Here is a 14,622-nt window from a genome sequence, read left to right on the forward strand (position 1 = left end):
CCTCAAATCCGAATGTAAACAGATGAATTGAAAAGAGGTTTAGTGAATTCCAGTTCTGTGAAGGGCTCGAAAATGCCAACATGAGTTCAAAATGACAGAAGCCTCAAAAGAAACACCCTAGCATGCATAGAAAGAGCTTATTCTCTTTTCAGTACACTCTTTTTTTCTGAGTCTATACTTGTCACTCAACAGGTAGAGATAAATGGCTCTTTCTCGATGGAGATTTAAAGGCTTAAAGGACTGTTTACAACTGTAAAGTCAACCAAAAACAACGCACCACCAGTAATGCAAGGTAAAAATGGGTGAGAACACCACATGTGACGCTCCAAACCGTGTTCAACTAGGAGATAATGCCACAGACTCCGAGCTTTAAAGAAAATCCCTGTGCATGTTGTTAGGCATTGTTTAGAGTAAACATAATCATCTCCATTTCACAGCACTATCATCTTCCTCATCTAAGAGGATTTGAAATACGAGACCGGGAAGTCGGCTCAGGCACTTCTAGGCTGCCAATGTTTTTCACTGCCTCACAAATGAGTGTCAGGCAGCTTTCCAAACACAAACACATTCCCCAGCACGTCCCTGCCTCCATTCACGCCTAATAAGCCGTGTTCCACACATACGCTCGTAAGTTAACAGGAATCAATGCCATGGAAAAGTCTTAACTGAGCCTGAGTTGTCAGACCAGGCCAGAGGGATGAGCTCAACTAGTGAGAGTTTATAGAGATAGAAAGCAGGCGTTTTATCAATGGCCTACGCTGCGGTCTCATGGGAGCAGACTCCAGACGGAGAAGAGGAAGCCTCTTTTTGCTCGCAGGTGTGGCAAAACAATACAGCACTGTTCCAGGTGTGAATGTTTCTTAAACCAACTGATCTGATGCCACGTCGCTGCAGGCAAAAACAGAAAACGAGGAAATGAAGTGTGCCAATGATGCCGGTGCTGAAAGTTTGAGGATGATATGTCGGTGTGATTCAGCATGCACATTTGTGACATGTACGGCTCAGAATTTCCAGTAATTTAAACTCTAGGAATGAGCTCGAATGTATGTTTGAAGATGAATGAAGGTATGTGAGGGTGCGAGAGGTCAAAAGAATGAATAAGCACAATAGCATTCATTTATCGGCATGAATCATGCACAGGCAGTTTCGCTGTGGCACACTGTGAAAATCAGATGCTGCAGAGACCTGAAAGCTCAGGAACAGTTTTGCAAAAAATGAAAATTACTTAGTCGTGTCTTTCCAAACCTGTATGGTTTTTTACTGGAATACCACAGGAGATGTTTAGCATAATGTTCTGTGACTAACTGTGACATACCATGTTTGACGGTTTGAACTAAACCAACGTGATCTCATGATAATTCGTATGTATTTTACGTAAAAAGACCAGGCTGACTAAACGCATGCGCAAATGAGTTTTAAAAGCTATGATGGAGAGGAAAATCACCACAAATTTAAATTTAGGTATTTTCATGAGACAAATCTATCGTATGGCATAGGACTGTCACGATATCAGATTTTACAGTTAATAACAGTTTATTTTATGTTTTTTTCATTTTTGGCCGATGAATCACACTCAAAATATGAGTGTAATTTGTAACCTGTACAAAAGCTTACAAAAAATGTATTGTTGATTGGCACTTCCTGCAGACTGAAATGTGTAACGTCTTTGTTATCCAAAAAAACTCCCACAATGGCAAGATAACTTTTTTATTCTATGGAAAAAAAACAACAACATGAAAACCATAATAATTTTTTTTTCTGAGCAAATGGTTCCTTTCAATATTGTATAATTTAGAAACTTAAAAAATTGCAGCTAGGGCCCCAAACACCCACTCCTCCATGAGAGGACTTCAAGTCGTCCATGACAGGTGGACACAAACAGATATTGTCAATGACACATGAAAAGGAGATAAGCATATCTGCGTTTTAGCTAGCACACCCTCGTTAGCAGACCTGCAAATGTTTTGCAGCCTCCACAACGTTGAGGACTGACCCCTACATTTATCTTTGGAATGTGGGAATTTAATCCGCGGCCCAGGAGAGGACCCTCCGCGTTGACAGTTTGTCTCTTCAGATGGACACCTCGGGCTGGTGGGAATGCAGGATGCACCAATGAGCCCTGATTGTGGTTCAGCTCAAAGTCTCATCTCTCCACACCTCCAACCCTGACCTAAGCGGGCAAGAACTCTTCATGACCCCTCCACGGGCCCAAGGGAGGGCAGCTGGCCCAACAGTTGCTCTAATGCTCAATTTAAGTAAAAGTTGCCTGATATTTAAATCTAAGAAAAACGACCTATTAAAGTGAGCACAGAGGGTAAAACAGCAGAGCATATGAATTCACAAACCACAAAATAGCAAATAAGGTCAGATTTCTACAAGACCCAAACCAAAATAAAACAACGATGTACTTTCAAAGGGAGAGGACTCAATTTTTATAAGAAATTCGGCAGAGCTATAAAAATATATTGAATGAATCAATTCCGCATGAAACAAAATGCGCACGAACAGAAAACAACTTCAGACAGCTGTGTTAAATGGGCGCCTTATATAAAAGACACGCCAGACCTTAGTTTTCTGACAGACAAAGCATCAGTCCCAAAGGACGGTGTATGCGCTTCTTTCTTCAACCTCTATAATCCTGAAACAAAACAGTTGACTATTGACATAAAGCACAGCCCCTCTTTCAGGACTATCTGTTATCTCCTGAGAGGTGAGGACTGATAGACAGAGAGTGTATGCCATGTACCCATGATTTTTATTCACACACTCTCTCAGTCTGTCTAAAAATCATGTCCAGAGACGAGTTCCGTGGACCTATTTGATGAATGAGTCCTGAAAGACTTGTTTTTTTTTCTCCCACACACTCCTACATTTACCCTCCCACTGTTTCTCTCTCTCTCTTTCTTTCTCACCAGTACCTCGCTAATGACCGCACCGCTTGCCGGCACACGGTGGCTACCCATCAATAACTCCCACATCACGCAGGTTCAGAGAGGGGAGCCAGATGAGCCTCCGGCCAATGCACATCTGCTTTCCGTGTCTCTGTGGCTGGTTGGTGTTCCAGACGCATGGCATTCTTTCAGAGAGCGTGGCATGGCTAATGCATGTTGTTGGGCTTGGGCTTGTTAGCGGGCGGCCATGGGCTGCTTATTTATTACAAGGCTTCCACATGTTTTTACTGAATGGAGCTAACACGCCGCAGATGTTGTCTAATGGCAAACATGTTTTGCTGTTTTGTTAAACAGGGGAAACTTCTACCTGTGAGGAACAAGATTAACTAATCCATTATGACTGACAGGGCGTAAACGGTGGCACACTGCTAAAAAATAATTTTTAAAATCAGAATATTATTGTCGCTGTCCAGTAAAAATGTCTAAACATTCTTCAAACAGGATTAATTTATGAATTTAGCATAGTTGTTTAAGGTATTAAGACTTGTTTTCAAATAATATACTGTATATATTAAGGTTACTTGTTTTAAGCATAAAACCTCACTAAATTTAAAATTTATGCTTAAAAAAAATGGGTTGGGTTGAAAAATAATCCAAGATGCATTTTTTTTCTTAAGCTTCTAAACTAATCTTGTTTTAAAAATGTTTAGATATTTTTACTGGACAACAAGGCAAAATTACTGCTTAGGAAAATTATTTTTGCTAACAAGTTACAATAAGATTGTTAGTTTATGCATTATTAAAGTATTAGCAGTACTTTTTACAGTATTTATTTGGTTAATTTTACTTTATACTTATAATAACATTTAAAAATGTTCTTAATTGTTGGCTCCTAAAGCATTCATCTATGTTAACATATTTTTATGTAGAAATATGTAGAAAATAACATCTTCCAAGATTAATAAATGCTGTAAAAATATTGTTTGTTGTTAATATAGCTATTGCATTAATGTTAGCATGAAAAACCTTTGAGAAGTGTTCACTCTTTTTTTGTTCTCAGTCTGACATGATACATACAAAATATACACAAGCTTTTATCCTTGGGCTTCTAGGGTGAATATTATTTAAGCAATTATATATCAACAGAGTATATTAGGCATGAAGGAATCTGCTTTCTCTTACCTGAGCAGGAAATTCCACAAGTCACCCGAAATGGAGAAACATAGAGAGACAAAGAGCAAAAGAAAGAAAATTTGTTAGTTTATCAGGTTATGCGTTTGCATTTGATTTCCATTTTAATTTCAAGCACGGGGGAAACACAGTTGTTATATAGCTCTGCTGTTTAACTGAAATTATACAGCAAGCTCATTTATAAATTCTACTGATATAAAAACGTGGGTGTCTGTATATTGGTCATTTGCTTTAAAAAATAAAAAATAAAATAAAAGAGCATAACAGCAAATACACTGACCCACAAATTAATGACACTGCTGTGTACGCTCTCGTAACTTCAAGGCCCATTACAGTCGGAGCACCATTGAGAATGGCGTTAAATTGTAGGGAGCCGGGAATTCAAGCAGGAACCAACTTCTCGCTCTACCTCAATGCGTGGGTGAAAATTCCTTTCCTGTCTCGCACAAAGGATCACCCTGTGACCCTATGGCACTTTGTCCAGATTGGATAGTTATGACTCTGTGTCCATTACCTAAATGGAGAGCACTTGAGCAGTATTGATCAGAGGCCTCTTTTCACTCATCACACCATCCTGACATTGCACAGTTCTATGTAATAATCCGCCGGGTCAAGGCTAATAAATCTGAATCATAAATGTTCTGTCTATGACATGGATAACAAGCCAGTCCAGGGACGATGGATGATGAACTTTTAGAGTCTCCCCTGAATTGTCTCTGCACACTTGATGATTAAATGCTAACAGAATGTCACAGCTGAGGGATGTCACAACCTTCTGATGACTGGAGTACATGAGCGGAGCGGAGTGCATTCTGAAATCACTCCACTCCAACACCATTCCAATCCGTTATTTCCCATTTTTGCTCTATATTTATAATTATAATTCATAACATAGTATTTATTATAATTACAGTTTGCAGTCAAAAACATTCAACACCATTCTTCTCTCCGCTTCTTCTCTGTATCATTCACATATTCTGCTGATGACCAAATAGGTTGTTTCAGTGATTCATATTGTCCCACCAAGTGCAGTTTTCCATGACGAGCCATTAAAATATGCAGATTAAAGTAGTGGAGGAGAGAATTACATAGTCATGTATGTATGGCGAGGAGGTGTTACGAGTTACAGTGCTGTTGGACTGGTAGCTCAAAGGCAATTTTCTATTGAAAGAGAGATCTAGAGCAATAATAAATCACAAACTATAGAATCTGCACCCATACCTACGTGCCTGAGTGAGAAAATCAAAACATTTGTTAAAAAAAAAAAAACTATGGTTTCACTGGTAAAAAAAAAAAAATCTCCCTCCCTCCCCTTTTTTTTTCTCTCTTCACTGCGTAGAACATCTTCTGTCCTTATTTGCCCTCATTCTGCCCAGAAATGAAAAGTCTCAACGCTGGCGAAATTCACTGGCAATGTTCAAGGTTTTTAAAGCACATCTTTGTGATATACTTTATTTGTGAGTATTGCACGGATCTAAGATAATAAGGATGCATCTGATCCAGGTGCTTTGCGATAATAGGAGGGGGAGGCATAAGAGTCGTATTCTCCACCGTTATGAGCAGATAACCGTACACACAGGGCTTTCATCAAAAGCACATGGGGCATCACTGATGATACAGGCCTTTTTTTCTCATCCAGACAACAATAGTTAAGCTACACAATGCATTTAAATCGTCTTTATGGGATTATTATAGATGTCTGAGCTGCAAAATGAGAGTGGGAGCACAGACACACACTCCGGCACAAACAAAACACAAAACCACAGTGCTGATTCTATCGCGGCACGGCTTCCCACAGGAGCTTAAATGACACCACATGACTCAGAAAGCCAGTGAGCATCCTGGTTCATCCAGTTTCTGTGCATCAGTCTGAGAAGGGTTGAGCAAACAGTGCCAGGCTCCGCCCCTCGCCAAAGGCCTCAGCCATCTGAGCCTGATACCATCAAGCTATAAATTAGAACTCGGAGGGCTTTCAGAAGCTGATATGGCACGTAAATAAGACTAAGAGACATAAATGGACAGGAATGCTGATAATGCTTGCGATACCCAAAGTTCTCACACTGCGGACAACAGAGCAAAATAAAACTACAAGTCCTGGAATTTCTTAAAGGAACTAGCGATATGTTGTACATACCAATTATCTACCCACAAGGCTGGCATGAGAACAACGGTCTGTTCAACGGATCAAGAGAAGAATAAGTAGTCTGAACCACAAACATGTACATGAACCTGCCTCTTTTTTTTTTTTTTTTGATCGAGAGCAAAGGCAGAATTGCAAGCAGAAAGACAGTGTGTCTGACATTCACACCACCAGCGCTGGAGGACGGGACTCTCAATTGTCATGTTATGATGAGTGACATTTGAGACCCGGTAGATTTAAATGGAGGAAAGGTCAAAGTGTCAGACAGCACTTCTCAAGCGATAGTGAGAGCCGGACAGCTCGGTATGACACTGCATCAGGTTCAATTCGAAACTACTAAACTACTGATCCATACAGAATACCTCTGTCACACAAAAACAGTGCTTGCTTTGCCAGCAAGGCAGATGATTGTGATAACCCATGTTTTCCTTCAACACAAACCCATCCAGGTGTTTCAGATTATACAGTATGGCTGCCATCCACAGGGTTTCAGTAACCACAGGTGTGCAAGATGGTTTAACAACAGCTGATCTCACTTTTTAAAGGATATAAGAAGAAGTTAAAGGGATAGTTCACCCAAAAATCATAAACTCGCCCTCAGGTTGTTCCAAGCCTGTATGACTTTCTTCCGTGAATCACAAAGGAAGGTATTTTGAAAATGTCTCAGTGTTGTTGTTTTTTGTGCTTACAATGAAAATAAAAGAGCCTATGTTGTTTTGAACCCCATTTACTTTCATTCTTCATTGGCATCTATGGTTCAATGAAAAACCTTTAACATCCATAGAACCTTTCCATTCCACAAAAGGTTCTTTATAGTGGAAAAAAATTCTTTAGATTAATAAAATGTTCTTCAAAATAAGAAAAAAATGACCCCAGAATGCTTCTTTGGTTGAAAAAAACCCCTTTTGCAACGTTGATTTTTAAGATTGTATGAACAAAATCAGTAAAAACATTCTTCAAATTCTACTTTTGTGTTCCACAGAAGAAAGTCATACAGGTTTGAGACTACATGGGGGTGAGTAAATGACAGATTTACGACATAATTTTTGGATGAACTATCCCTTTAATTCTTTAAATATCAAGAAAACACATTACCGCGACATCACTCAGCAAGCCACGAGCCATTTCATTGGCTCTGAAGGAGATATAGATGGTGTGATAGATAGATAGATAGATAGATTTAGATGGTATAGATTTCTGTGTGGGAGTGAGATGGGGGTCTGATAGGGCTGAGCTCTGCACTGAACTCCACCTGCGCCAATGATGAGGTGAGGGTTGAGTTACCGTGACCAGCTTATGCAGACTTCCTCTAAACGCTTTCAGTTCTGACAGATTTAAAGACGAGGATGAACACACCTCATTCATCTGGCCATACACGCACACAGACATGCCATATCTGCACGTATAAAAGAGAAAGAAATGTTTATTTTATTTACAGCTTGTGGAAAAATAGGACCATCTGAGTGCAAGGCGCCGGAGGTTATCGTCAGGCCAGCTTTAAGGGAAAGCACATGTTTGGCCTCACTTTAGAGGCTAATGTCAGTTGGATTGAAAGGCTGGGAAAAATCCAGGCTGATTCCAGCACCATCCAGCCAATGGCAGAGCAGCAAGACATTAATAACCGGCATGCAATTCTTTTAATGCCCCATCAAATTTTATTAAGCACAGTAGCCATCAAACGCAAAATAGATGCTTTTTTCGGTGAGTTACATGCTGTATAAAATATTATAAAATGTTTTTTTCTGGTAGAGCCCCAATCCTGATGTCATTCCGGAGCTTTATTTCCAAAAATGGCCAGGAGAGCACATCACCACAGAGATGTCTGCCCTGATGATCCTCACAGCTTCAAAGAGCTCAGTTCCACACATACAAAACCACAGAGGCGCAGACATATGAAAGGCGTCTGTGTGGATGTGAGTGCGTGTGCGCGACTGCGTAGGTCAGTACTGGTGCGTTTCTGTGTGTGTGTGTGTGTGTGTGTGTGTGTGTGTGTGTGAAATCCTATCAATGTCACAAAGGTCACGCTCGCTCAAGATAACCCAGGGAGACTGGTGTGAGGTGCCAGCGTTTTTTCTTCTCTTTATTTTGTGATTAGGTGTCACAAGGATTTCTTTGGTGTCACAATGAGGCCTTTCATGTCGTGGGCACCTCAAGGTTTAATAGGCGATTCACTACATTCAGCATGAAATGTAAAGAAAGAAACCGGCCGGCTCACAATACTCGCCGAGACCACAATTGCATGCACACCAACCCCCTTTTTTTTAAAGTGTGAGGAATTCTATCCTTTTTGTTGTAAAATGTTTGTGTAATTCCCACAGGAAATCTGGGATCGAATGCTTGCACACAATGAACACAGAGACGTCCATTTAGCGTGTCACTCAGCTTGTGGTAAAGCTTATTCGGGTGAGTTATGTTTAAGGGGAACTTTTAAAGGTTAAAGTCAGAGGCCAGGATCAGTAAAATGAACGGAACGGCCTAACGAAATAGTCTGTCAAAACAGTGCCTCGCCACAGTTCAACAAATATGTTACCATGTTTACAGTGACCATGACAACAGCTCTGTGAATAGACATGTGCTCAGTGATCATGCTTATTTTGTGATTCATGCTCACCCTGAAGTCCCTTTTTCCACTGTGCGAACAAACTGTGCATTTAAGAGGATCCACAGGCTGACTGACAGTATTTATATATATGAGGTCATGCAACACTATTTAACACTCCCTGAATTAAGCACAACTCAAAATGTTTGAATATTAAGGCCTGGTGTGAGAACGAATCTAATTGGTTTTTGACTCAGGTGTTGAGTAAACATTTAATAAATAAATTATGATTCAATTTTATAATTAATAGTTTGTATTCATTTTTGTAAATATATAAAATGTACATGCATTTTATAATATTGAATATATACCGTGTACACACACACACATATGCATAAATATATTTATATGTGCAGCTGTGCACTTTACTTGTCATTCCGTGTTCATATTCTATATTTTTAACTCCATCGAAACAGGCATGAAATGCAAACATAAAACTCAAATTCACAAAAATTCAATAATACAATTTTGCCATATAAACTGACAATTTGCTTGACCTTTGTTGAGCATCCTATCTAGATTTGAATTATAATTAAATTACCAATAAGGAGGGTCTTTCATCATCAGTAATCCACCTGTATTGCTGCATGTGTATGCATATGAGAGTTGCAGCTCTGGATTGTTTCAATCAGCTTCAAAATTAAAAACAAAAACTAAAAAAAAACATGAATTACATGAAACAAAATGAAAAACCGTTAAACCTAACAATGTTGACAGCTCTGATAACAATAAATATTTCCTTCGCCCTCTATGCCTGTCCTTCGATCATCAATTTTCAGTAGCAGGACGTTTGACTTAAGTAAAATAGACAACACTGAAACATATGCTGCCAAGAGGGCAACATACATAAAAGGGAGTCTGCAAACAGATCTGAGAGCAGGGCTCTTTAGCAGAGACAGTTTTATAACCTGATTCACTCAGCAAAATACAGCGCCATAAAAGAAGCTCTCTGTCCATGCAACATCATGGCACGATGACAGGCCGCGTTAATCACCACCGTTATATGCACATTCAGCAGACAATCTGCAGCCACAACTGAAGCCTGGACTGCATAGCTCAATCAGCCTGAGTCCAGCAGACCAGAGCCTGTAAACCACTCTCATTCCCAGAAAATTCTGCTGAGGGAAGGTGCTAATATCTTCTCTCGTCATAGCTGCAATAGTCTAGGTCTGGTTCTATGTATTGGAAATAAATGTATTGGAGAGTGGACTGTGCTGCGCTAGATAGCTCTTTGTGGTTTTAGGGCCTGTATGGGGTCAGTATGGATCATTTTGTTGATAGAGGCCCGATGTGGGTAAATACCAGTGTCAAAAGTATAACTCGAAACGGTCACACCGGGTGCACTCTAAGTACTTGCATGCCGCCCAGTGATTTTCTGTACAGGTAGTCACCAGCAATGGCCTTTTTAGGCACAAACAATTAGTTAGGTCCACATGACTGCGCAAATACTCTCGGGGCTCCATTCTGCGTCATTCAGAATTGAATTGCAGCAGCAAACAGGACACAGAATTGCAATTTGCATTTAATTGTAGGAAGCAAGTAGAATTAATAATGAAAATTCTAAGAAATACATATAACAATAATTATTAACTAGAAAACCAAAGTTTTAATGCAGACTTTAACTTGTCTGAAAGGTTTGAAAAAGGACTGAAGTCTTGAAGTATGAAGGTTTATAGGTCTTACAGACAGAGAGAACAATAGATAGAATGAATGATAGAATGATAGACAGATGGACGGACGAATAGATATATAGAACGACAAACAGACAGAATTATATAACAACAGAATGAATGCTACATAGAAAGCGATGGATAGATAAAAAGTTCGAACGAATGAGATTAAAAGAATGCTAGGTATCAATAGATAGATAGATAGATCGATAGATAGATAAAACAATATACAGATAGCTAGATGATAGAACGATAGATTGTATGATTGGACATTAGATAGAATGATGGATAGAATGACAGAATGTTAGACAGACAAGACAGACAAGGGTGGAAGAACATTTAATTTTCCAGAATACATTACCTGTGTTTAATTTATTTGAATTACAATTCGGTAAAATTCTTGTTATTACAATTTAAATTCCAATTCAACTTCATGTGTAATGTGGCCAATTTAATTCAAATTCTTTAGATCTGAAATTTGCCCAAATCTGCCATGCTGTACACAATTGAAAGTTTCAAATCTTTTGCCTTGTTAGTCAAAACTGTAGATCAGTAGATAAACTAAACAAACAGATAGGACAGTATGATTTAAGGTGCTGACTGTGAATTTCAAAGAGGCCGCTTTAAAAGCGAGGCTGCCGACTATCACGTGTCTACACCAGCAGATAACCTTCGACTCAGCTTTCATGGGGCGTTTGATTCACGGTGGCCCCCTCACTGGCTAGGCTGAGAAGGAGCACACCATGAAGAGAGGAAAAGTCCATGTGATGGTGCTGATAGTCACACTTTCGGTGCGTAGTTTCCTCCATCTGTGAGAAACAGCCTGCACTGCTTGCTCAGCGGGAAAAGACACACACACACAAGGGCGGAGCCGCTGTTCTGGCCTCAGATTCCAACCACTCTGACTCACATTCACATTTATTTGTCCCCATCAGACAATGCAAACGGAGTGCTGTGATATTTATTTACGTCACTAATGGAAGAAAAGTTCTAAATTACTAGGTGCTGACGTCAATCCAAACACAAATTTATATTTTATGACATTATCGAGAATATAACCCAAACAATAGACTTCTGTGAGTCATGTGAGAGTTCGGCTACTGCTTAGATCCTGCTGATGTGCTGAAACCTCCTACTTGTGCCAATGAGAGAGGTGTCAGACACAATTAGACACCTTGCTCTGCTCACCACGTGGACCAACGCGCTACTTGTCTCTTCTCGTTTACAAAGATTTTGTTCAACAGTTCTTCATCTGCTTCCACAGACCATCTATTTCAATTGGAAACGAATGCACTCAGACACAACCAAACAGAATTTAGCAAGAAATAGTCCTCAGTTTGAAGCTAAACAATGCAGGCACAATTATGGTCTCAGCCACTGAACCAAAACTCTCTAGAGAGGTTGCAGCTTTTGTGCTAGCTACAAACTTCTGGTACGTTAAACAGCCAGTAAGTGCTATTTTATAACTATAGGCAAGTTAAACCAAATTCTCAAGTAAACTGGATCAGCTGAAACTTGGGCTGTCAACTTTATACATTAACTTTGAGTGATTTTTTTAATGCCATGTCAGCAACAAAAAAATCTTCATGGCAAGAACAGGACAGCAAAAAAATACAATGATAAACATTAAAACAAGCTCTTACAATACGTTTTCAAAAATATTACTTGATATTTCACACTAATATTCAAAATAAATTATAAAACGTTTCCCCTAAGACTTTAAAAAATCTTAGAAAAACTTTAAATAACTTTCTGAATAAAGCCTTTCACTTCTTGTGATTAATTACAAAAAAAACTTTATACTTTATATCATTTTATGTGATTTTTTTTTAATTCCATGCCAGTACCATAAAAGAAAAAAGTCATGTCATGGTCAACAGCTAAAAACACAATGGCAAACATTAAAATAAGCACTTTAAAAAATATATAAATAATAGATATTTGATAAAAATTCTAAAACTTTTTTCTTAAGACTTTTTAAAACAGCCATTGAATAACTTTATAAAAAAACTTTCATTTCCTGTGATTAATAATTTAAAAAATAATAATTAAAAAAACGTTATGCTTCATTTTGCCCCTCGACTAATTTCACTAATTAAATGTTTCTATTTGACCAATTCATGATGTACCAACTTCATGAGTGATTTTAAGTATATTCAAACCTTTCATCTAAAGGCTCTGAATTATCTTTTTTTATTTTATATTGCTGAATTATATTTTATATATTTTATTACATTACATTTTTTATTTCCATTTTGTTTTATTTTAATTTTTTTTATTATTATATATTTCTCAAACAAATTCTATATGTAATTACATATATGCTTGTATATATTTATATGTGTTTGATTAACCAATGATCGTTTTCAATTAAATGACAGCTGTAGTTCCAACTACATAGAGTGATCTAATTTAATCAATGCAACATCATTCACCAGTACATATCCTTGTTCAATTGTTCACTACAATTTACTAATGTAGCATCCTTTCTCATTTAGCAGAGAAAATCAATAGAACAAGACCACACGCTCTTTAATCAAAACTTGTTTTTTTAAGTGCTATTTATACCTAATATTTGCGGCAGGTCACAGGTTGCTCATCTGACGGGCCCTGGAAGAGCACAACATATGATTCACATACCAGCACAGATATCAGAGCTTACACATATTTTCTCTGAAAACACCGTCCTCACGCCCTGTAAAAACGCCCCTGGGTTTAACTTAGGAATGTGCCCGAGCAGTTTCTCTTTCTCTCTCTCTCTCCACTAGAATGGGTGTCTTTTTTGGCAAACAGACCGATTCAATTAGCACCTGAAAGAAAGTAGGCTCCTCAGTGTAATTATATCATTGGTCTAATTGGAGAATTCTGGGAAGACTTCTGTTGAAGGCAGCCTTCTTCAGCTTCAGCCTGCTCTCTGCGCAGCAGTTCATTTCCACTCATTTGTTTTGAACACAGAAAACCACAGAGGTTGTTGCTGTGATTACACATTTGATTTGGAATTAAAATGACTCATGGTGTTGGCTGAAACTTGATGTGATTTATGCCCATCAATCTTGGTGTTAAGAACAACATTTCCAGGTACTATTCATATGGTTTTCCCCACCATGTCGTTAAAAGCCACCATTCATTTCAAAACATTCATTTTATATATTCTATTCAAAATTTGTTTTTCTTTTAGACGATACACATTTCATTTAGAACTGATTGATTCCATAGATTTTTATTTAAATTCAATCATCCTTAATTATCCGTTCTGCCAAAATTTACTACAATTATTTCCATTACATTAAACTAAGGAAACTGTGGTAGCCACCACTGGCATTAAGACAACAACAAAAAATTACAAAGATTTTCTTACCGTTACAATTACATAGTATATAAAAATATACATAGAAAACTATAAAGATAGATGAATAGATAAAACATATTGATTTTATGGTAGTAAATATTGTGCTTTTGCTGATAGATTTTATTGTCTTGAGGCATACTTTTTTTTTGCCCTCAATGAGTCCTAAACAGTAAACTTATTTATCCTTGACACAGCAAATCTCTGTGCCATTAAGGGTTATTTGAGTTCAGCCGCAACAACAAAAACACCATTTTACAATGAGACCAAATGTGCAATTGGCAAATTTGCAGAAGACAAAAAATCTGAGCAAATCCAAATTTCTCCTTTTTTCTTCTGAGAATCATAATTTAGCAGATGTTTGAGACCGAAAAAAAAAATGGAAGGTGACTTTGATCTTTACAGCAAGACTTACTTCTAAAGCACGTGAGTCTGTGAAATGGCCTTTGGCTGTCTTTTCAAACACTTATCAAACACTTTTATTTGAGAGATAAAACATCCTAAATGCATCATAAACATCTCAGAGTGGTGATTAGCTCGGGCTGGAACCCCACTGACTGGAGGTGCTAATGGACTGAAGTCAAGAGAGCAATGGGAAGCCGCAGCCATGCGGTTGTGACCTTTCTGGCTTTGCCATCAAACTACGTGCCATGAGGTCAGTATAAACCTTTTTATTTGGCCTCGCAATCACAAATTTCATTGTCTCCCTGAGAAAACCAGAAACAATTAAACCCACTGAACTCCAACACCAGCTTCAACAAACCTAATTCTGCCTTAATTTAACG

The sequence above is a fragment of the Sinocyclocheilus grahami genome, unplaced genomic scaffold (genome assembly GCF_001515645.1).
Source record: "Sinocyclocheilus grahami isolate Dianchi unplaced genomic scaffold, SAMN03320097.WGS_v1.1 scaffold145.1, whole genome shotgun sequence".
Lineage (NCBI taxonomy): Eukaryota > Metazoa > Chordata > Actinopteri > Cypriniformes > Cyprinidae > Sinocyclocheilus > Sinocyclocheilus grahami.